The 22545-nt window shown below is 62.2% G+C and overlaps 2 long non-coding RNA genes across 11 annotated transcripts; one reads left to right on the plus strand and one right to left on the minus strand.

Annotated features, from left to right (window-relative positions):
* Positions 1-10418: 10418 nt before the first annotated feature.
* On the plus strand, positions 10419-13947 carry LOC116660202. Of its 10 annotated transcripts, none has more exons than XR_004315602.1 (3): positions 10419-10685; positions 11717-13513; positions 13786-13947. It is a non-coding gene; the product is annotated as an uncharacterized LOC116660202 (long non-coding RNA). The 10 variants fall into 10 exon arrangements; XR_004315605.1 differs by having other exon boundaries at positions 11780-13513; XR_004315609.1 differs by lacking the exon at positions 10419-10685 and having other exon boundaries at positions 10692-13119; positions 13380-13513.
* Positions 13948-15884: 1937 nt separating this feature from the next.
* On the minus strand, positions 15885-20762 carry LOC116660203. The gene is made up of 3 exons (XR_004315610.1): positions 19872-20762; positions 18253-19117; positions 15885-17297 (listed from the first exon to the last, which is right to left on the minus strand). It is a non-coding gene; the product is annotated as an uncharacterized LOC116660203 (long non-coding RNA).
* Positions 20763-22545: the final 1783 nt, after the last annotated feature.

Raw genomic sequence — 22545 nt, forward strand, 5'->3', positions numbered from 1 at the left:
TGTAAAATGCCTGCCTAGGCCCCCACGCAGGGCGCACATCTCACCCCAGAACGACAGAGGACAGCAGGAAGTCACGGCTCATACGAAGGGCCAGCGTTGAGAGCTGCGCGTGTGTGAATTCACCTGTGCAACGGGAACTGCCATGGTTATCTCCATTGTAAAAATATCCTTTCATTTTTTAAAAATTGAAGTCTAGTTGATTTACCATGTTGTGTCAATTTCTGGTGTGCAGCATTGTGGTTCATTTACACATATACGTATATTCCTTTTCATATTCTTTTTCCATTTTACATGAAGAAACTGAGCCCCAGAGGCTGAGCCATGTGCCCAAGGCCACTCAGCCCGGAAGCAGCAGAGCCGGGGTCGCACCAGTGCTGTGTGGCTCCCGAGGCCGGGCTTCCAGGCCAGTGCCTCGGGCTCTCTGCCTCCAGCTGCTGCCCAGCCCATTGCATTTACCCTCTTCTAGCCTCCCTTCCCCAGCAGCTGTGAGATGACGGACTCCCAGCAGCCACGGTGGCCTGTCAACAGCCAGGACCAGATGTGCGAGCGGAGGCCTGCCTCTTCCCCCGCAGGGGTAAAGCCGGCTCTGTCCACCCAGCTCCTCCAGGTAGCAGTTGTGGAGGGTTCAGCCAGGTGAGGACGCCTGCCCTGCCAAGTAACCTGGTAGACATAAGCAGGGGGCTGCTGGCTTTGCAAAGCAGGACACCTGCTCAGGCACCGAGGCCGGGAGCTGGGGAAGGAGGGGCCGGGGGCTGCCCTTCTGCCCACCCCCCTCCACTCCCCACCCTCTGCAGAGCCCGGCCTCCTCCCTGGAGCGGGACGTGTAAACGGTCCTGCTCAGGAGGCCTCTGTGGGTGACACTGCCGCAGGGTAGGTTTGCTCTGGGGAAGGGCATCCATAAACAGGATTGCAATCCTTATAGGCTGTTCAGATATGGCCCCTGGCAGAGCAGTTCATCTTCCTGGCCGAGCCGTCCTCCCCTCTCTAGACCATTGGGCCCCCTCACAGAGGGAGCAACCTGCTCACCCCCTCGTCACCTGTTATCAGAGAGGCCCTGGGTCACAGCAAGCAATTTCAGAGTGGTGTCACTTACACTCACTCGTTCATTCAGCAAACACCTACAAGTGTGTGCTGGGTGACTGGAGACAGAGTTCAACAGGACCTCCCAGATCAACCGAGCAGAGTGCCGGTGGACCAGGAGTGCTCTGGGCTGGGGGGCCTCACTTCCAGGATATGTCGCTGCTCTGATCCACCAAGGACCACGTGCCTGATCTGGCCCAGCTCCTTCCTTGACAGCCAGTGTCAGAAGGAAAGGTTGTCCAAGGGGCCGCCTCAAGTCCCCAGCCAAGTACTGCCCCTTTCTGCAGAGCCCTGTCCCCCTCCCCGATTCCTGGGCTTGACAAGTTTTCTCTGATTCACGGGACAGAGGTTACAAAGCAGCAGGGGCCAGGCCCTAGGCCAGGCGCGGGGACAAGGAAGACAGCGCTGTTCTCAGAGTTTGTTCAGGGACACCCGGGGACCAGCCTGGGAAGGAAGGCCTGGGCCCGGGCGCTCAGCCTGCGAGGGGCCTGCGTCCCCAGCAGCACGTGAGTGTGGGCCCCGGGGCTCAGATGGTCTTCTCTGTTGAGCAATAGCTGCCGTTTCCTCCTGGGCCTGCCCGCTTCTCCTGGGTGTGTCTGTGTCTCCGAGCTCCGCTTCCTCATCTGTCAGAGAGCAATACCGCGGAGCCCCCGGGGACGTGCTGGGGAGGGCGAGGTGAGCGCGCTGGGGGACACGGGGTGGGGGAGCTCTGTAACCACGAGCTCTGCCTACCGAGGCAGGCACGCTGCCTTTCTTCTGGGGCCTTCCAGGGACCCAGCCCCGGTGCAGAACAGGATGCCAAGACCCGGGAACCCTGGACTCACGTGGCGCCACTGCCCCTCTTGGGTTGGTGGCCTCAGGCTTAATCCCTTGGGCGTCTGGGCCTCGGCCTCCCTCTTGCAGGATGACGCCAGGGCCTGGGCTCAGCCGCACCATCCCAGCCCAGCTCTCAAGCCCAGGGATGGCGGAGGCCTCCGTGGTTACAGCCCAGACCCTCAGCCAAAGTGGACCTTGGCTGGGTGCTCTGGGCGCCCTGCTCCCTGCACCCTGGGAAGAGGAGACGTCGCAAGCCAGCCTGCGGCCACTCTGAAGTCAGCTGCCTGTCCTCAGCTTGCTCTCTCCAGTCCCTGTCCTGTTCCAGCCCATTCCTGCCCCTCTCTCAGCTCTCAGAGCCCCTTGTCCAGACCTGAGCGCTCCAAGCTTAGACCTCTGTCTCAGGCTGGCACAACCAAGAGGGATTTCAGAGATCCGTGAAGCCCCCCACTCATTGCACAGATGGGAACAGGAGCGGGGCCCCAGGCCCCCAGCCCAGAGCTACTCCGGGGATTAGGGGCTGGGGTTGTGCTCCACCCCAAAGGCCTTTGAACTTCCAAGGGGGACAAGACGGAGAAGCAGTGGGTGACCCCAAGCATAGCAACAAAGGTCAACTGAGAAACGAAGCTGCAGCTCGTGTCGCAGAGATACAGCTGATGTCCTTAAGGGACGGTGAGAAGACACTAAGGCCGCAGTTCTAGAGACCGGCCCAGGATGAGAAGACAGGTTTGAAAGGCTACACAAATGGCTCTCAAAGACGTGGAAAGTAGTCTTCCTCGTAAGGGCAATGCAAACGCCAGCTTCAAGGAGAGCCCCTCCTTCAGCCTTCAGGTGGGGAGGATCAAAGCGCCTGCAGGGTTCCCGGCTGCACGGGCGGGAACGGGGGCCCGGGCCGCCTCTGGGGAGGACAGTGGCGCCCCTGTCACCGCTGCACACGCTCCGCCCCCCACCCAGCGAACCCAGCTCCGCCGGCATCCCGCTGGGAGACACGCGGTGTGTGCGCCCAGCTGCGCCTCGCGGTCGCTTGTAAAAGGAGAAGAAAGGGCATCAGCTCAGCGCTGGTCAGCAGGGCCCGGCCCCTCTGCAGGGCGCATTCGCTTTCTGCAGGGCGCGTCGCGGAAGCAGCGGGTCCGCACGGCGGAGCTCCACACGGACCAGAACCAGCGCCCGCAGGGCCAAAGCCCCGCCGCTTGGAGCCGGCGCCCTCCGGGTGGGCTGGGCCACCCACGGAAGCCCACGGAAGAACGAATTACTAGGCTTTTAAACCAGTGCCAAAAAAATAAAAGGCGGCCTCCACGTGCGCCTGTTAGGGGAGGGCTCCGAGACGTACTGATCGGCTACTACTTGGGCGAAACCAGAGGAAAGGCACACGCGTGCGAGAGCGTGCGCGCGCGCGTGTTCACAGTGCACGCGGCGCGTGGCAGGCGCTAGAGAACCCGGCAAGGCCGAGTCCTCGAGGAGGGGAGCGGGTGGAGAGGACTGGGGGGGGGCCTTGGGTTTCATGCCACATCTTTCTGTACCTTTTGACCCTTTACAGCAGGTCTGTGCAGTCAATTCTAAAGACACTCAGTTTGCTCCAGTTACCAGATCAAATGAGCTCTCGGCACAGCTGCGGAGAGGAAGACACACTGGGAGGGGACTCAGGCCACAGCCCTCCCTTTGCGGAGTCATGGGGTCAAGGGATGTGGCCTGGGGTCTGGGCTCCCCGCCTGGGAAGGTTCCCACCCAGCCCCCCAGGCCCTGCCCACACAGGGTGGAGTTTCGGTTCCTGCGGTCTTTGCTCTGTCATCTGGCCTCCTCCCCTGAGGAGCGCCAACTCCTCTGGCTGGTGATATCTCAGCTCTCCACCAGGCCTGCTCCGTCATCGTCTGGGTCTTTAAATCCAGCCTCTGACCTGACCTGGAGGACTCAGACTGTTTGGATGTCATAGCAGAAGGCCCCCAGCCCTCCCCCCACAGCCCTGTGGCCCCTGCCACAGACACTGCCCTCACAGGGTCACAGCTTTGGCGACTGCTCAGAACAGCCCCTGTCAGGCTTAAGGGTGACGCCGGGAGGGAGGGCCGAGTGGGAAACCTGGGTGAGCCTTTTCGAATCCTTGCCCTCCCCTCCCATTCTGCAGATGAGGCACTGAGCCCAGAGCTGTTCAGCCTGTTAGGTGTGGTGGAAGGTGTCGGGAGACCTGCTCTCCTGAGCCAGCAACTCGGCCGAGTGGCACTGGACAAGTCGCACACCTGTTCTGAGCCTCAGTTTTCCCGTCTGGGACGTGAGAGCAGCAAGATCTTGTCTCTGAGCTGAGGGCAGGGAGGTGGCTCACTGCCACGGGCTGAGTCCTCCCAGCTCCAAAGCGCCTGCTTCCTGGGGAGTGGGGGCTTCTAGGGGTCACAGCCCTGGCCGAGGAGGCGCCAGCTGAAGAAGTAGGCCAGCAGGCTAGCTCTCGGGCAGCAGGATGCCGTCCTGGGGGTCACAAAACCATCTCCTGGACCACCTCCTTCCTCTTTCAATTAATTTGGGTCCCTCCTTGGCTGCCACGGGCTTATACCCAACCTGCCTGCAGAGACCCCTGGGAGAAGAAAGGCTGCTCAGGGTGAGCGTTCCCCAGGGCCTGTCTGAATGGCAGTCGCCGACCTACCACATCACCGGGTCCTGTTTGGGTACCATCTGGCTGCTTTCCGTGAATTAACTGATTTCTTCTTGTAGCTGCCCGAGAGGAGGAAGGCCCGTCAGCCCCATTTCACAGATGAGGAAGCTGAGGCACAGAGAGGCGTGGGCTCTGAAGGCAGGTGGCCCGGCTCAGAGTGGAGAGGAGACCGAGGTGCAGTCTGGGGGTGGGGTGGGGGAGGTGGAGGACCCAGCAGCCCGGGAGAAGGCCCAGTGGCCTCCGGGGGAGGCAAGCCCAGGGGAAAGTGTCCTGCCTGCTCACTTTTTCCTCTTTCAAAGCCTGCCAGGTTTGCCTCAGAACCTCCCAAGTGTGGAAGTTGGGGCCTCTGCCGCGGCCTCGAGGGGATTCCTGCTGGGGGTCTGTCTGCTCAACCCACTCGGGCCTTTAGAGCCGGAGACACCAGGCTCGGCCAGGCTCGGCCTCCGTATCAGGTGGCCTCGTGCCCACTGTCCTGCGTGCCCTCCGTCCCCTGCTGGGGCCTGCGGGCATTCGAGTTCATGACCCTCCTGTGGAAATGGCAGGTCCCCAGGGTCAGAGGAGACAGTCCATCCAGTGCATCGGGGGGCCTGCGGAGGCTTCCCTCCATTTCTCTACAGGATTTGAGGGAATGGGGCCAGAGAGAGGGAGCTTGCCCAGGTCATCCGCTGCGTGGGAGGGACACCCAGAGCCCGGTTGCAGGCCCTGAAGGCAGACCCTTTGCTTCCCTGGGTGCGTGACGTGAGAGGCTGAACTCGGCCGGGTTCAGAATCACCCCAGCCCTGCTAGCTTCCCACCACCCACCTCGCCCCCGGGGCCTGGGAAAGGAAACTGCCCCCCAGGTGCCCTTGTCACTTTTTCCGTGCTCATTTGCATGTGCCTCTGTCCGTGCTAGGCCCCCTTCGCTTGGGGTCGCTGTGGGGGTGACCTTGGGTGGAGCTGCATGTGGTGGCTGTCTTCTGCTGAAAGGCAGGCCGTGAAAGCCACACCAGGTGGGGGGCGCAGGGGGTCACATGGCTGCCTCCGTGGCCTGCAGCAGGCTCGGGGGAGCCTCTGCCTCCCCTCCAGGCCCCCCTTACGCTGCAATCAGAGAGCAGTCACAGAGGCGGGATGGATGGAGCCGCTCCTCTCACCCCCACCCGCCCCAGGGCCGCCAGGCCTCCGCACTGCCTCCCACGGCGAGCCTGAGTTCCCCCTTGATTTCTGGAACTTCCCAGTTCTGCCACTGCCCTTCGACCCTTTAGGCCAAGCGCGTTCCTCCATCGTCCCGCCTCACTCCCATCTTTCCACCTTTGCTTCAGCCGTTGCTCCTGCTGGCAGTTTAAGTCCCTACCTCCCCTCCCATCTCATCTGCTCAGGCCAAGGCTGTCAAGATTCCTTTAAACCAAGCAGAAGTTCCCGTCACCCGGGGCTGGCTTCAGTGTCAGCCCGCCCCTCTGCCACCACCACGCCCCCTTCTCCAGCCCCCGCCCCACACCCAGCACCTCTGTTGGGGCTGCACTCCCTGGAAGCAGGGCTTGGAAAGGTGCGAGTGGGGGGCCACCACACATGGAGCAGGCCTGGGCCGTAAGCGCCGCCCGCAAACTCCCAGAGAGCGTGGAAGCAGGTCGCGGGCGCTGTGCGGGGAGGCCGTCGGCTCCTGACCACGAAGGTTGTGGGGCACCCCCCACCCCCCGGCAGGTGCCTCTCCGGGACCCTGAAGCGGTCTCTGGTGGTCCCAGTGCCCTGGCCAGCAGAGGTGCCGCCCTCCCTGGGCAGCGGTCCCCCAGCCACTTCAGCGGCCGGGGCCCTGGTGTGATAACCGTGACTGCCGGCACTGCCGTAGGTGCGGGTGTGAGGTGCCAGCCACTCCTCGCTCGAGCCACGAGGCACAGGTGGTGCTGCGACCGCTCTTCCCTGCGCCTGACGGGAACTCGAGTCACCTCCCTGCACTGGTCTCCAGGCCTGGTCCTCAGCACCCAGATCCTGTTCTCTGGCTGGTATGCACGCCTCCCCCTCAGAGCCGTAATGTCACGGGGGGCGGTGGCCTCAGGAGCAGCACGGCCTCGGTGAAGTTCCTGTTCCTGCACTCACCACCACCTGGGCGACCCTGTCAGCAAGCCCTGCCACCTCTCCAGGTCCCCGAGGGTTCATCTGAAAAGGGATGGAAGGAAGGCCGTCCCTGAAGGGTCACAAAGAGCACACAGAGTGAAGCGACCCTCTTGGCTCTCCCTGGCCCCCAGCAGCGCTCCGTCCACGCGGGCTGTTAGCATGGCCTCGCTGGTAGAACACCTTCCCCTGCAGGGACAAGCCCTGGTCCCGTCCCCGAGGCCAGACTCGTCCGGCCTCGAGTGTTTGAGAGCAGCAGCCTCTGCTGCCCGTGGGGCTCCTGACTGCCTGACTGTTTCTGTGCGCCGGAGCGTCTGCCGTCCCCTTGGGAGGCTGGTGCAGTGGGATTACTGTGTGCGCTTGACAGGTGAAGGAGCCAGAGAAGCCTGGCAGAGGCATGCTGCCACTCCGCAAGCAAGGGCCGGCCGGACCAGAGCCCAAGCCGCGGGCGCCAGCTCAGCCAGGACTTCCCTGCAGCGCATCCCCGGGCCCCTGTCCGCACTTCACTTGAGCTCCTTTCAAAAACTGAAATCAAATTCCTGAAACCTCTCAAAACCATACCACACAGACAACTGCCCACCCGCCCGGGCCTAGGCTGTGGGTTCCGGGAGGCACCCACGCCGGTCACCTTCCTCACTCTGCACTTGTGGTCTGCGTGGCGCTCGCTCACCGAGCCGGGCCCCTCGCGCCCTGCAGTCAGCCTCTCCTCTTGGGCCTCTCGTTCCCCTGCTCTGGAAGTTCTCCATGGTCCCACTGGCTTTGCTCTCCCATGGCGGCCGGCGTGCCAGGTGGCCACATGGTCACAAGGGAGCAGCTTCGTCATTTCCACAGCTCACTGGCCTCCCTCGACAGGGGACTGAACTGAAGCTGCTTGCTCCGAGGCCGTGAGGAAGCCACTTTCCTCTCGGTGGGGACCAGTTGGCTAGAACGCCAATCAGAGAACAGCCCCGAGGACTTCCCCCACTCCCCTGCCCTCCTCAAGGATCCGGGAAGAGGGCGAGGGGGTGAGGAGCTGGGTGGGGCAGGGGCAGAGACAGGCTGGCCAAGTTCCAGGGCTGCCCTTTTCACCCGGGCAGTTTTTCTCAGAGGCAAGAGACTCAGGCCCAGCTGGAGTCAGACCTCGACCTTAGTCCCCAGAAGCCTTTAGAAGTGGGGGCCATGGACACCTGCTCCTATCCAGCTTTCCCCAGGAGAGGCAGCTGGAAACGGCTACCCACGCCTTTCTCAGAAGGCGTCCCCCAGTGTCCTGATCTGCTAGGAAGGTAAATCACCCCAGTCATGTCCCGGGGGCCCTGGCAGGCCAGGGAGCAGCGGCGGAGGCTTCTGGGCAGCGGCAGAGCTGCCCCTGGCTCCTGGCCTTTGACCCCCTTGGCTTCTCTTTCTCCATGCATGAAGGCAGCTCAGATCCCTGACGGTGGGCCAGGCAGGCCCAGGTTCTAGAAGACCCTGCTCTGCAACTTGCTGTGTGGCGTTGGGCAAGTTACTCAGCTGCTCTGAGCCTGTTTCCTTGCCTGGAAAATACGGTTGTGAGGCTCGAATAAGGCAAGAAAGCCTAGGGCACGCAGGCCGACCTGAGGAGCTAGCAGCCACTGGTCCCTTGCTTTTCACACGCGGGTCACTTGGGTCAGGATCTGTGACCGCATGAGTGTCACTTCCTGGCTTGTCTGCAGATGGCTTCTGCACCCCTGTGTCGGGTCAGCTCCTGACCGTCCAGGGAGGGTGTGCCAGCTGTCTGGCCAGGACGCGGGCAGGGGAGCCTGCCCTGATCTCTGCGGTGTCAGATGAGAGGCTGGTCAAGACCAGGAAACCGAGAAACAGCTAGTCAGGGAGAGGCTGTCGGCCCCCATGAAGTGCCCGCCCTGCCAGAGAGAGGAGGCGCCTGGGTGAGCCCGAGGGCTCGGGGACCACTTCCTGGAAGGGGACCTAAGTGACAGCCAGGACCCCGGGCTTCTTGCCCTGAGTCCTTGCCCTCTCCGGGCCCCAGAGAGACTAGGCCTGTCTGGCCGTAGCTTACGTTCACCGAGCTCTTCTCACGTGAGGGCCTAGAGATGACTTAATTCAACTGTCACCACGGCCCTACGAGGGGTCCGCGCTCTCCAGGCGGGGAGCTGAGGTGCAGGAGAGGATGGGCAGCGTGCCCAAGCTCACGCAGCTTACAGGATGCAGGCGGCAGGGCAGCCCCACCCACGGCGCTGCTGCTCAGGCCCCGGGGAGGGGGCCGCAGGCGCGGGAGCGCGCTGGTGTCTCCGTGGCAACCTGCTGGGCCGGCCCTTGAGAGCCCGCTGGCTAGCAGCTCCGTCAGCGCGGGTGTGCGGGGGGAGCTCAGGGTCTCCCATTCAGTGTCTGAGGGCACTGGTGCCACTCGGCCTGTCAGGCCTCGACTGTCCCCACCCGCAAAGGGAGGTCACATGCCCTCTCCACTGGGAAATGTTGGGGTTGACAGAGGCCCCAGCTTTGCCTTGTGAGAGGAGCGGAGATGCCAGGAAACGTTTGCGTTAGGCAGGCGTTGGGGTTCCACTCAGCGTAGATGCTGACCCGGGGAGGAGACCTGAGCTCCAGGGGTGCAGCGGGCCCCCGCAAGGCCACACCTGTAGGAGGTGGCAGAGCTGGACTGACTCCCAGAACAGTGCTCTTTCCAGCTGCCTCCCAGGGAAGGAACTGTCCTCGGCTTCAGCCTTAGGAGCCACATGGGTGTCCACCGTGGACCCTACTTTCCAGTGCTTGGGGGGCCCAAGGTGCCCCAGGACGGCTTCCTCTCGGGCGGGGCCTGCAAAGTGGGGAGGGAGACACGTGAGGCATGGAGAGAAGGGAGTGGCTGCAGCCAGTGTTGGGGTGTCGAGGACTGGGGGGCCAGCGTTCCCTGGGGGGCGTGTTCCCAGGCAGAGCAGGGCTCCTGGGTTCTCACTGAGAACTGCCCCCGACACAGAACCCTGCAAGGGCAGGGTCCTGGGCTAGGCACGTCTACACGCTAATTAATTCGTTTCGTTCTCAAATTGGAAAACAACCTTACAGCTGGTACTGGGATTCCTCTAAGGAAGAGAACCATCTCTGCTGAGAAAAGCATGTGGCTGAGTCTCTGGGGGAGGAGGGAGGCCCTTTGCAGGGAGACAGCACCTGGCGGGGAGGGAGGGGATTGGGCGCAGGGAGGAGAGAGGCGGCCGGTGAGAGGGCAGGACAGGACGCGCCGGGACAACCCCCAAACGCCGCATCACCTGTGGCCAGGTCTGCCATGTGGCCTGCGGAGGGGCCGAGGCTGTTGGCAACCGGAGGCAGAGGGCCCGGACCCTGGGCCAGCAGCGAGCAGCCGGGAGTCGGCCCGGGTTCAGAGGAGGGCTCTGAGCTCCTCCGCTTGTGGTGTTGGGCCCCGAGACCCAGACCTGACAGGGCAGGGAGGCAGGTTGTGCTTAACATCACTCTCCAGGCCACCTCCCAGCTGGGAAGCGGTGGAGTCAGGAGTCAAAGCCAGGCTTCCCTGATGATACACTCACTGGCCAGTTTGGTTTGGCCAATGGCCAATGGTGGCAACCGTCCATGTTTATCTTCAAACCTACCTGCTCTTGAAAAAGGGTATATACATAAAGCTGAATCACTCTGCTGTGCACAGAAACTCACACAACAGTGTAAATCAGGTAAACTCGAGTTAAAATAAAAGCCTCCCTGCTCTCTCCCCGCCCCTTGGTCCCCACCTGACTCCCTCGGGGACACCCCCCTCCACCCCCGGAGGGGCTCCACGTTAAAAATGGCCCCTGCAAAGGGCACGGCTGGTCCCCAAGGCAGCCCTGCAACGGGGAGGAAGCGGCGGGGACGGGAGCCGAGGAGCAGAGCGCAGGCGCGTCCGGGCGCCAGGAAGCTCAGTCTAGCACAGCAAAGTGGCAAAAAGGAAGAACAAAACAGCCGTCTATTTAAAAGAGTAACGACAGGGAAAAATACATTTTCATCAGCTCGTCTTCTCGCGGCTGAGTCCCCGCAGCAAGCTCCAAACTCCGACGTTAGGAAATAAATCAAAATAACTTTGCTGTGTTTAGCCTCGTGTTGCCGCGTCCCTCAGCTCTGAGTTGAAAAGCAACAGGTACGTGGTGTCTCTCCCAGAAACACGGGAGCGGGTTTAAAATGCAATTACGGGGGCTGGCGGAAGGGAAGGGGAAATGTTTTTCTTCGATTGATGCATGATTGCCCCCATGCTGTTTGGAACCGCATTTTCGCTGAGCTCTGCTAAGAAGTGCTATTTGCAGGGAGCCTGACAGACGGAAGCGACTGGGCTTGGCAGGTCTAATGTATTATTTCAGCAGGTCTCCAGGGAAAGATTCTGGGAGGGGCGCTGGCCTTTTAAAGTGCAGAGGACAAGGGGCAGCTCAGCCTCTCTCCAGCCTGTCAAGGCCGATCCCTGGAAACAGCCCCTGAGCCTCCTGGAGAGGCCCCCCCCCCCGCCGCCCCCTCTCCTCCCCTCCCTGCCGCCCTCGGCTCCCACTTGACAAGCCCCGTCAGTCGCGTGTGCAGCCAGCCAGGCCTTCCCGGGCGCGTCTGAGAGGCTGGCTCTGTGCTGGGCACTGCGGGGCTGAGAAAGGGCTTGGGCCGGCTGGGGGGGGGGTAGGGAGGCTGGGCCTGCAGGAGCCCACAGCGTGGGTGGGGGGCAGCACAGCCAGAAGTCTGGTGCGGCTGGCACATTGGAACGTTCGGGAAGACGCCGGTGGCGGGAAGTAGGCAGCAGTGGAGTGGAAGGACCCTGCGTAGAAACGCCCACGGAGGAGGGCGCAGCCCAAGGACCCCCGGGCAGGACGGCCGCCGGGCTGGAGCGGGCTGAGCGTCGGACGCGCTGAGGCTGGGCCCCTGCCGTGTCAGACTCTGCCCTGAGCGCTCTGCTTGTAGTAGTTCATTTCATCATGACGACCGCTGGTAGGTTGGAGCGTTGTCCCCGTTTTGCAGAGGAAACTGAGGCAGAGGGCGGTGAAGCGTCTTGCCCCAGGTCACTCATCCTGTGACAGCAGAGGCCGGCTGTGAGCCACCCTCCCAGCCACTCTGCTGTGGGAAAGCCGGCAGGGGCCAGCCCGGGGGCCGGGCGGGACCAGCAGCCCAGCGGCCTCCTTTGCCGGGCTCTTACAGTGTACCAGGCACTGCGCTCAGCTCAGAATAAGGAAATGGATCGACCTCGGCCCCTGCTTTCAGGAAGTCGACGGTCAGATGAAGAACGTGGTTGTTTAAGTAAACTAAAAGCACAGTGGAGGATGACGGTACAACAGCAAAGAGTTTTTCAAGACACAGAAGCAGCGTGGAGGAGCAGCTGACTACGTTAGTCCTCTTGGAGGGTGAGGCCGGGAGGGCTTCCCGGAGGTGATATGTAATCTGAGTTTTACAGGAGGAACAGAAGTTGCTGTATGGATAGAAGGGGCGGTGCAGGGAACAGCAGGTGGAAACAGGCCCGGGGGTGGAGGGAACTCCTGAAAGGACCGTGAGCCACGCCAAGGGGTAAGGTGGGGCCACGGATGGGGAGGTTGTGAGGGGGAGAAAGTGGGTGGTTCTAGCTTGGACGCTCAGGGGTGCTGGGGTAGGGGGCCCAACGGGTCAGGCTAGTGAGGGCAAGAGAGCCACGTGTTCTCTGAACCTGGGTTTCTCAGCCTTGACACCACTGACAGTTTGGCCCAGATTTTTTGTTGTGGGGGCCGTTCTGTGTGTGTCGTAAGATGCCTGACAGCAACCCAGCCTCCTCCCACTCGGTGCCCGTAGCACCCGCCCTCTCCCCCTCCCCACCCGCCTGCATTTTGACAACCAGAAATGTCTCCTGACATTGCCAAATATCTCCTGGGTGTCAAAAGTGCCCCCGGAGGAAAACCACTGCTCTAGACTCTCATCGTGTAGGAGGAAAGGAGAAACGCACAAGAAACGAGAGGCAGCGAAGGCTCGGAGACATCAAGTAACTGCCCAAGGTCACACAGGCAAGAGAAAGCAGAGAGTGCACCAACCCCAGCGTCGCCGGCTGAGAGCCGGCTCCTCCCCACCCTCCGGCCCCTGACCCCTTGGGGCCCATTTTTCAGAGGGAGAAGCAGAGGCACAGAGACAATAAACAACCCGAGAGGCCACAGAGCGAAATGGGTAAGGGCCCTGGAGCCAGACTGGCTCAGACCCTGCTCCTGCCACTCAGTAGCTGGGCGTCTCCAGGAGAGGGCTTAGCCTCTGTCTGCCTCGGCTTCCGCATCTGCCACATGGGGATAACAGCTCCTGACTTACAGAACGGCGTGGATGCTAAGAGCTGAGAGCTTGGTGCAGCGCCCGGCGGGCGGCAAGGCTCAGGCCGTGTGAGCTCGACCACGCGAGCTCAACCGTGCGGCGCTGGCGCCCAGCAGGGCAGGCGCTCTGCCCGGGGCCCTTCGGCCGCTCAGCGCCTCCTCTCGGAGCCTCCTTAAAGAAGGTTGCTTGGTGGCCTGTGTTCCTCTCTGAGTCTGGGGTGTCCTGGAGACAGATCTCAGCCCAAGCCTGAGCCACATGTCACCGGAAGGGCACAGCCTGCGGTTTGTGGATGCCCCGGCCCCGCGAGCCCCAGAAACCTGCCCCAAGGCCCAGGGCCCTCTGGGGCAGATCGCATGGGGCTGGGAACCAGGAGGGGGTGTGTGGAGGGTGGGAACAGGGCTCGGTCCTTGGTGAAGGGCTGGAGAGGTGGGGTGGGCGGCTGGCAGAGCAGGTCTGGGGGTGGCCTGTGCAGAGGCCTGGGCAGGTTGGAGTGCTAGGCTGTCTGTCAATCTTGGGTTAGCAGCACCCTCTTTCTGTCTAGGAATCCAGGTTCTTGGGGTGCTGCCTCCTCGGAGAAAAATGCTGGTTTTCCAGCCTCCTCTGCAACCAAGGGGCAGCCATGGGCCCGGCTCAGCCGACCAGGTGTTCCCACACGAGACATGGATCTGAAGTGAGGTGTGCACAGAAGCAGGTGTGGGAGGCCCTACTGGGCAGAGATGCCAGCTGGCCGGTCTCATTTCCAAGGGACAGTGGCGAGTGGGGCTCGGGGCGGCATCAGGCGTGCTGGCTGATGGGACCGTGGTGTCCCCATGGCCAGGCCTGCAGGGGGGCCCTCAGGCTCAGTCCCAGCCATATAGCCTCCGCGTTCGGGTCTCTGATACCCCCTCTCCGCTGAGAAACTGATTGGGGATCCAACTAAAATCCTTTCGTGAATTCCTTTTCTCCAGAAGCAGACTGTTGTCTCCTCTGCCCTGGGTGCCCCGACCCCAGCCTCTAACAATGGATGGATTTTCCCGAGGGGAACCCTAACGGGGTTCGGAAGGGCAGCTCTGGGCTCTACTTTTTGTGACTGACATTTGTACAGGTGAAGTAAAGTTGAAATCAATATAGAGGGCTGCCTTGGCCAGTGTGTGTGTGTGTGTGTGTGTGTGTGTGTGCGTGTGTGCGCACGCACACACACAGCCACCAAATGAGGATGTGTAGCTTGAGAATGAGGTTTGGGGAGGTGGGGGCAGTCCCGCCGCTGGCTCTGAGGGCAGGTGGGTTTGGGGCTGACTATGTGAAGCATGTTCGTCCTCCCCACCTGCCACCTCCCCGCTCTGCATCCTGGTGCGGGGTCTGGGCTTGAGCAGCACCAGCCGTGAGAGGGTGGGCAGACAGACAGACAGACCAGAGGCTCTGGCTTCTGGCCGTCTCCGGCCCCCTCTGGCTGGCCGGCCCCTGTGCCAGGCCTGCCCCAGCACTGCGGAGGAGCGGGGAAAGCACTCTTCCCACACAGGAGTCCGGGGCTGGAGGGCACCTCTGTGGTCACACTGTGTTTCAGCCACCGTGCTCTGCTTTCCAGTAAAACCAGTGCAGCCCAACCACAGCCGAGGTGCTCTGGGCACGCCTTCCCAGCCCCCACCCCAGGGCGCTGCACGCTGGGTCCAGGGGCTGCTGAAAGGGGAACACACCCACACACACGTGCACCCTCAGACACGGACTGGGCGGAGGGCCTTCACCCTTCGTCACCTACGAAGCCCGCCATCACCTCCCCCAGCTGATCCTACTCACCTGCTGCTGCAGTCGGCAACCGACCGCAGGTCCCAGCCTCGAGGGCTTTCTCAGGCAGCCCAGGATCAGCAAGGAAAGAATGTTCTGAAGTCCCGTGAGGCAGTCCTTGGGCGGGAGTATCACGTGTGTTGGAATGTCTGATTCCAGCACAGGAGGAGAGGGGCCAGAGATGGTGAGCGGAGGAGAAGGACTAGGGAGAGGAAGGAGGGAGGTGGAGATGGGGGAACAGCCGAGCAGGCAGAGCGGAGGAGGGAGCAGGGTGGGGTGTGCTGAGGTGGGAGGCAGGGAGAGAGGGTGCAAGCCACGTGCAGTATTGGGGTCCCGGCCCTCCCCAAAGGCAGCCTGGCATTCACAGTCCTGGCAGGCTGCAGCCCTGCCCACCCCAAGGCACAGAGGCGAAAAGGACCCGGTGACCACTGGATTCGGAGTGCGGCCCTGCCGCGGGTCTCCGGCTCTGCCCCTCGCCCTCCTGCCTGCAGACTGCGTCCTGCTTGACTGTCGCCGGTGCCGATGTGACCCTCAGCCCCGACAGCCTGCACAGAACAGCTGCCCTACACTCTGGCCGGGGCCGGGGGGGGGGTGCCGTGCGTGTGTGAGCGTGTCCCAGTGACAGTGGGCGACTCGTACGTGTACAGTGGGTGCAAATGTGTGTGAAGATGGCTGTGGCCGCCCTGGTAGTCCGCCTTAGCTCCCTGAAAGCTCCTTTTGCTGTAAAAGTGGGTGGGGGGTCCTGGGTTGGGTCTGAGCCTGGGGAGCGCGGGGCTGGAGGGGCTGGGGGAATGTCCAGCCTTCTCCTCCCCCCAGACCACGCTGCGTTCCTGCACTGGGACGCCAGGCGACGGCCGTGCCGAGCCGAGGGCCTGGGGTGGGGGTAGAGGTAGGGGTTCGATCCCAGACTTCCTGTGGTCCATGACACACTTCCTCCTGGTGGCCCGCCTGCACCCTAACCAAACAAGTCCACAGCCAACACATTCTGCCCATTCTTCTCAGTTCCTGCTCCGTTCTCCCCATCCAGGCGCCCGGTGCCACCTCCCCAGTCTCTTGGGCTGGGAGGAGGGAAGCTTCTGTGGGGAACTGACCTTGGCATCCAAGCCTCACCGCCCCCGTCCCGCTCCTCCAGCAGTCTGTGTTGTTTTACATTTTAACCTGAAGTTAAATAAGGCGAAGAAGCCAGCTCCTCAGGTGCACTGGCCACACCTCACGCTGTCAGCCACCTGTGGCTGGCGGCTACCGCGTCGATGGCGCAGACACGGAACATGTCCCTCATGGCAGGATGCGCTATTGGACAGGGCTGCGTCTGGCCTCTCGCAGTCCCCGGACTCGGGATCTCACGCCCTGGGACCTTGGCTTGTGCTGGAACACTACTAGGACGCCCCTCCTCCTCTGTCTGCTCAGGGAGACCCCTGTCCTTCACCCAGGCTCAGCGGCCCCGGAAGCCCCCAGACACAGCCAGTCCGCGTGGTTCCTCCTCCGCCTCCCGGCCCCGCGCAGGCTCCTTCTTACCCCCTGGCCATCGGCTCTTCTCCGGCCGGGGTTGCGGCTTGTGCACTTCCTTTCCTTGGCACACACCCTTTCTTCTCTCTAGCCGTCCTCGCCCCTCTCCCCGTCCACCCGCTCTTGTTTCTCTCTACCCCCGTGCCCTGGGCTCCTCCCTCACCTCCCTGGTCGGCCTTGCGGGAGCCTGCGTTTCCTCTCTCTGATTCCCCTTTCCCTCGGTCTCCTCTCCCTCTCTCTCTGCTTTGCGAGAGATGCTAATTGCACCTGCAATTGCCTAATTGCCATGGCAGTTAGCCAGTTGCACTCTATTTGGAAGGTGCAAATGGCAAATTGCAGGCATAAGGAGGTGATTTTAGGCACAAAACTGCCTGGAGAACTCGACCTCAGCCTTGGGGGCTGAGGGGAGACCGGACAGCTGGAGAGAGCAGGGTCTGGAGCGTGAAGTTCTCTCCCAGCCCAGGGAAGGTCCCAAGGCGGCGGACAGGGTGGGAGTGGGGCCAGAGGGCGGGGCATTTCCCTCTAAGCAAGTCACGTAATCTGCGGCATAAAGCAAGACCAGCCTGCCGGCTTCGATGGCAGTGATTTTCATATTATCACTGGGGCTGATGAGGACTAATCACCGATTCTCAGCAAGGTCATTCAGGGTGCAGAGAAGGGGTTCCTGACCCCATTCCCGGAGGGCTGGACCGCAGGCCTGCTCTGGGAGGCCACTTCTGGGGAGCTGACCTCTATCCTGGGCCGGGCGCAGTACAGGCTGGAGAATAAACGCCGCTGGAATTCATGGGTGGGACCTGAGCCTCGCCCTCCCAGCCCGTCCTCTGGGAGTCAGCATTGCTGGGGGCAGAAAGAGGCTTGATGCCCCCCTCCCAAGGGAGACGGCCCAGAGCAGCCCCTCCTGTGCGGCCAGCGCCCAGTCAGCCACCCGCTTTGAGGTCAGGTGGCTGTAAATCTGGACGGAGGTGACCAGGGCCTCAGCCTGTGAGGGGCTCACCCCTGTGTGTGCCCTTGTCCAGAAGCCTGGACCTTGGGGGTGGCCGGGATGGGGGAAGGAGCTCTGGGATGCAGGGGAGCCCACCTGGGGGGACGGGGCTGTGAGCGTGTGGAGGACAGGCCTGGACGCTGCCTTGGCCGGGCCAGGATGCTGCTGCTGCATAATCTGTGCATGTGTGGAGTGGCCCTGGGAGAGCTGCTGGAGAGACAGGGAAGATGGTTGTGGCTCTGGTTGTAGCCCTGTCCCCTGCAGTAACCTGGGACAAAGGAATCCCCGAATGATAACTGACCCCTGCAACGTGCCACACGGGCCGGGGTGGCCTGGTGGACCCTGCGCAGGGCTCCCAGTTAGACTGGGAGACAGACGAAGATGGCACCGTGAGCACTGCAGGCCAGAGCAGGGCGGCCCTCATCCACCGACTGGGAACCGAACGAATGCGGGTTGAAGGAAGGACTGGATGGCTGGCTGAGTGAATGAGCAAGCTGCTGCCTCTCTCTGGCCCTCAGTCTCCCCATCTGTGAAATAGGAGGCTGGGCTTGACCAGTCCATCCTGAAGGAGTCCCTTATGCTCCCTGGTGCAGCCTTTCTCCCCACCTTTGCTCTCGGGGTCCCTTTGGGGGGCCCTCCCCTCTCTACACCCCCACTGGAACCCCCTGTACCCCGCCCCCATCTGGTTTGGCACTCCACTGGGTACTTCTCTGGGCCCAGAAAAGTTTGAAGCCTTGTCTTGGGCCCTTGCTTCGCTGGTGAAGGTAAGAGATGTACTGTGGACTTTCTTCTCCTAATCTATTGTCAAACTCTGCAAATGGGGACAGGTTGACTGGCTTTTAGAATCCCAATGCACTCCAGCCTCCAAGGAGTGAAGCTTGGGGACCAGAGACCCCCCTCAATCCCACTCACTGGGGGTGGGGACAGTTTGGGGGAGGGCTCAGAGCTGGAGTCCAGGGGCTGGGCCCGCCCAGGCCAGCACCCCCACCTTCCCGCTCATCTCAGTCTCTCTATGCGCTTCCTCGCTGGCCTCAGAGGGACACCAACTAAACACAACAGCCAGGGTCCAAGGCCGTGAGTGCAGGTTAATTAATTCACCAGAGGGAAGGAAGGCTATAAATAAGCGATGGGCGCGGAGGGGAAGGGAGGGGGCAGGCTGACCCACCAGCGGGTTCGCAGAGTGTCCGCGCTGGCAATACAGGTTAATGAGCGCAGGCCTCCTTGCCTAGATAATAGCGACTGAAAATAAAAAAAGAGGAACAAGGCGCCCTCCCTGTGACCCAGACGCCCCCAGCTGTCGTTTCCACGCTGATGCTGTAATTTTCCTGTTCCTCGTGCTCCCCGGGGGCTGACGGAGACGGAACCCCTTCCCCCGAGAGGAGAGACAGGTCCCCCACCAGGAAGGAGAGGCGGGTGGGCAGGGAGAGGGGGGCGATGGGAACCCAAGCCCAGGCCTGGGTGGCCAGCCAGGAGGCCGAGGACAAGCCGCCATCTGCTAAGCAGAGGAAGAAGTGAAGCTGGGACGCGTCAAATGACCCGGCTGAAGCTGCGGGCCCCGGGGCTGGGTGGCAGAGCTAGAAATTCGTCTCTTGTGACTCCGAATCCACGTCTACCTCCTCCCTCCCTCTGCATTTGTCAGATGGGGAAACCGAGGCACAGGGGCTTGCTAAGAGTCTCCCAGGAGAGCAGTGACAGAGCGGGGCTGGGAGCCACACCGGAACTGCCCAGCCAGGGCTGTCATCAGCTCGCCCCCTCCTATCCTGCCCAGGATCCCGTCCTCCTGGGCCCTCCCCTCGCCCACGCCTGTCCTACCCTGACTCTACACGCCCCTCGCCGCCTGCTCTTCCAAGGAAACTGTGAGACCAAAACCCTCCAATTCCCTGCTCTCCTCTGGGTCACCAGAGCAGCAGATCCAGATTGCCAGGAGGTTCTCGTCACATGCCTCTGTCCTTGGAGGTCACCCTGGCTGGAGACAGGTGCAGGAAAGCTACTCTGAGGGACTCAGCCAGCCCATACGGTGTTCGTATGATCTGAAAAAAAGACACCGCCCCTCTGCGTACACAGCCCATGCCAGGGCTTCAGCTTGGCTGGTGGACCCAGAGTGGGCTTCAGTTCCCAAGTGCCTCCCCCGCCCTGCCCCATCCTCCCATCCCTGCCAGAGAGCCTTTGAGCAGTGCACACCCTGCACAGCCTTCTCCAAGGCAGTAGAACTTTCATGAAAATTAAATGAGGCTCCCCCTTCTTCCTTCCCCCAACCTCAGCCCCCTCTCCCCTAGCATATGTTGAGAAAGGAAAAAGACTGAAATAAATGCGAACCACAGCAGCTCTTTGCTAGAGGAAGCAATGGGACTTGGGGACCTGGCCCCTGGGTGGCAAAGAGACAGGCCATGGGAGGTGAACACAGAAGCAGTTACAGCCAGAAGGCAGCTTCATACTGGACTCTGGCCTGCTGACCCGGGTCAGGCCCTGCCCCTGGCACGTGGGTATTTGTCTCATCCCACTGGGCACCGTGTCTTGGTGGCACCTGTGGGAGGAGAGAGGCCTTATTCTGGACAATAGGGGAGGGAGGCGGGCAGGGGGAAGGTGTGCCACCTGCCTGCTGGGGCAATGGGGGACGCCCATTGGTGACTCCCTGAGCGCTCCACGACAGGCTGGCCCAGGAGGACACCCACCCGTCTGGGTACCCGCTCTGCCACATTGTCATTCCGTGACATTGTGCGTGGCAGATGTCAAGCACAGATTAAAAACCAGTCCGTCTTGCTGTTATTGTCCCTAATTACTCACTCGTCAGCTGAGGGCTCCCTGCAGAGGAAACTGGCCCCACCTCAGGCCCCGGGCCTCGCGGGCCTGTGGAGAAATCCCTTTTGCTGTCCTTCGGTGCTTTTCTCCAACCCCCTGCAGCAAAACTGCGCTCCCTCAGCCCACCCAACACGCGCACACATGCCGGGCAGCCCCGCTGGGCTCCGGCTCTGCCCGGGCTCTCAGGGGGCGGGTCCTCGGCCTCCCGCACAGCTGCCACCTCAGTTCCCACCATTTCATCTGGGGCAGCGGCCCCCTTGGGGGCTTTCTCGCTGCCCCTCCCCGTGGTCGCTGGTCTGACCAGTGCCGGAGACGGCAAGGGCCGCGAGGAGACTGACCTCTCACACTGCCTCTCCTCTCTGGGGTGGGGCAGTGGGCAGGTGTGGGGGCCGCGGGGGTGGAGGAGGACGGCGGGGGTGCACAGGGAGAGGGAGCAGGCGGGCCGGGCAGCACCCCCCGGGCTCCAGCACAGGCCCAGCGCCCTCAGACCCAGCCCCCCTGAGCAGTGGCACTCACACTCTGAGTCCTCACCCCAAGCCGGCAGATGGGGGGTGTCCCCATCTCCAGCACAGAGCTCCCTGGCCCAGCCTGGACCTGCGCCTCCGAGACACCCGCTCAGCCCATCAGCTCCTTATCTGCCGTGCCCTCGGCTTCTCTCCTGGCTCCGGGCCTGCTGCCTCTTCTGTCTTGAAAACATCCCTTTCTTGACCTGCTGGCCCCTTCCAGCTACTGCCCCACCCTGGGCTTTCTTTCACAGCCAAGCCTCTTAACCAGGGGTGTCTGCACAGTGTTTCCCACTTCCTCACCTCCCAGCTCCCTCAGTCTGGCTTTGGCCCCTCCAGGCCCCCAAGGCTGGTCTCTCACGGCCACCTCTGACCCCTTTGTTGCTAAATCTAGTGGACACTTCTAACTCCACATCCCACAGGGTCTGTGGACAGGGCCTCATGCTGCAGACCACTTCCTCTTCCTGACATGCTTTCTTGCCTTGGCTGCCGGACACCGCAGCCCCGCCGCCGCTCGCAGCTCTGCATCCTCTTCCCCACCACACATGGCCTTGCTTAGGGGTCTGCTCTCGGTGGCCCTCCCTCATCTTCATGTGCCGTCTCTGAGCTGATGACCCCACATCTTCATCACCTGGGCTCCCTCCTGCCCCTCAGGTCAGCATCCCGCTGCCCTCCAGACTTCTCACCAGGTGCCTCAGATCAGCAGGTCCGAAACAGCACAGCATCCTTCCTCCCAAACCTCTTCTTCCTCTCGCATCTGGGCCAGGAACGGGTGCTGCTTCCTCCCGGTCCCAAAGGCCGGACACCAGCGCACCAACCAGGATGCTGTCCCTGCTCTCCATCCAGGTCAGCCGTCTCTTCTGACCCTTCCCCTGCGGTCTGCTCCCCCTGCCCCGGGGAGCACCCTGTCCTCCCCCGGTGAGACCCTGGCTGCCTCAGCTGTCCCTTCCCCCCACGTTCTGCTGCCCATACCATCTCTAGAGAGAGCTTTATAAATGCCTCCTGGGTCTTAGCAGCGTTCTTCCAGCAGCGGGGAGAGAAGAGGGGACGACGGAGTGAATCGGGAGTTCGGGATTTGCAGACTAACTAACGTACACAAAATAGATAAACAACAAGGTCCTACTGTGCAGCACACAGAACTGCGTTCAACAGCGTGTAATGGCCTTTAATGAAAAAGGCTATGAAAAGGAGCGTATGTGCGTATGACTGCCTCACTGTGCTGTGCGCCGGAAACTAACACGGCGCTGTAAACGGACGGTACTTAAGTTAAGAAAAAAAGAAATAAAATACCAGCCTCTAGGATCTGAACAAAAAGGTCTTTGAAGAAGTTCAAAGTCCCCAGCACGTCCTTCAGGGCCCTGGGCTGGGGTCCCCTCCCCTGCCCCGTCTCACAGGAGCACTGCCTGCCCTGGACGTTTCTTGCTCTCTTATGACCTGTCTTCCCCCCCAGGACACTGGGGGTGCTCTCCCCCATCTCTCGGCCTGAGTGGTGGGAGCCCTGTCCACCTTCAGCTCCCAGCTCAGCTGTCCTTCCCCCGGGGACTCCTCCGGGAGCAGTTGCTTTCCCCTGCTCCGTCCCGGGTCAGGCGTCTCTCACAGGCCCACACTGGCTCCCTCCTAACCCTTTCCAGCCCAGATGGTTAAATGCCCTCTTTCCCTGGCTGTGTCACCCAGTGGGTGGCCCAGACTCCAGGCGCTGCCTCCGTGTGCTGAAGGAACGCGCCTCACACGCCTGGGTGCTGGTGGATGGCCACAGCCAGACCTAAGACAGCACCCCCCACCCCCTCGTTTTACTTTCCCCACTTACTTGAGCGAGACAACAGAGGATCGCGTCCCGGAAGACCTCCCTGTGCACCTGTCGCATCTGGGCCGCTGTGTGACCCTGAGGGCCACAGCCCTGTCCTCAGGCAGCTCCCTGGGCTGGCCTGCAGAGCCGGGGCCCCCAGTCCACAGCCAGGTGGGGGCCGGGCTGTCCTTGTTTAGACAGTTCCTTCTGTACCCCCAGGCCCTCACCTGGGCCTCCCCTGCCGCCTGACTCCGCCCCCGCAGAGGGGCCAGCCCTCCTCCTCGCCAGGTCCCGGCTGGGCCGTCCCAGTGCCCGGCTAGGGGCCAAGGCCCCGGGGGCAGGGGCCGTGCTCTCCTTCCTTCTGGTGGCT

The sequence above is a fragment of the Camelus ferus genome, chromosome 27, assembly GCF_009834535.1.
Source record: "Camelus ferus isolate YT-003-E chromosome 27, BCGSAC_Cfer_1.0, whole genome shotgun sequence".
NCBI lineage: Eukaryota > Metazoa > Chordata > Mammalia > Artiodactyla > Camelidae > Camelus > Camelus ferus.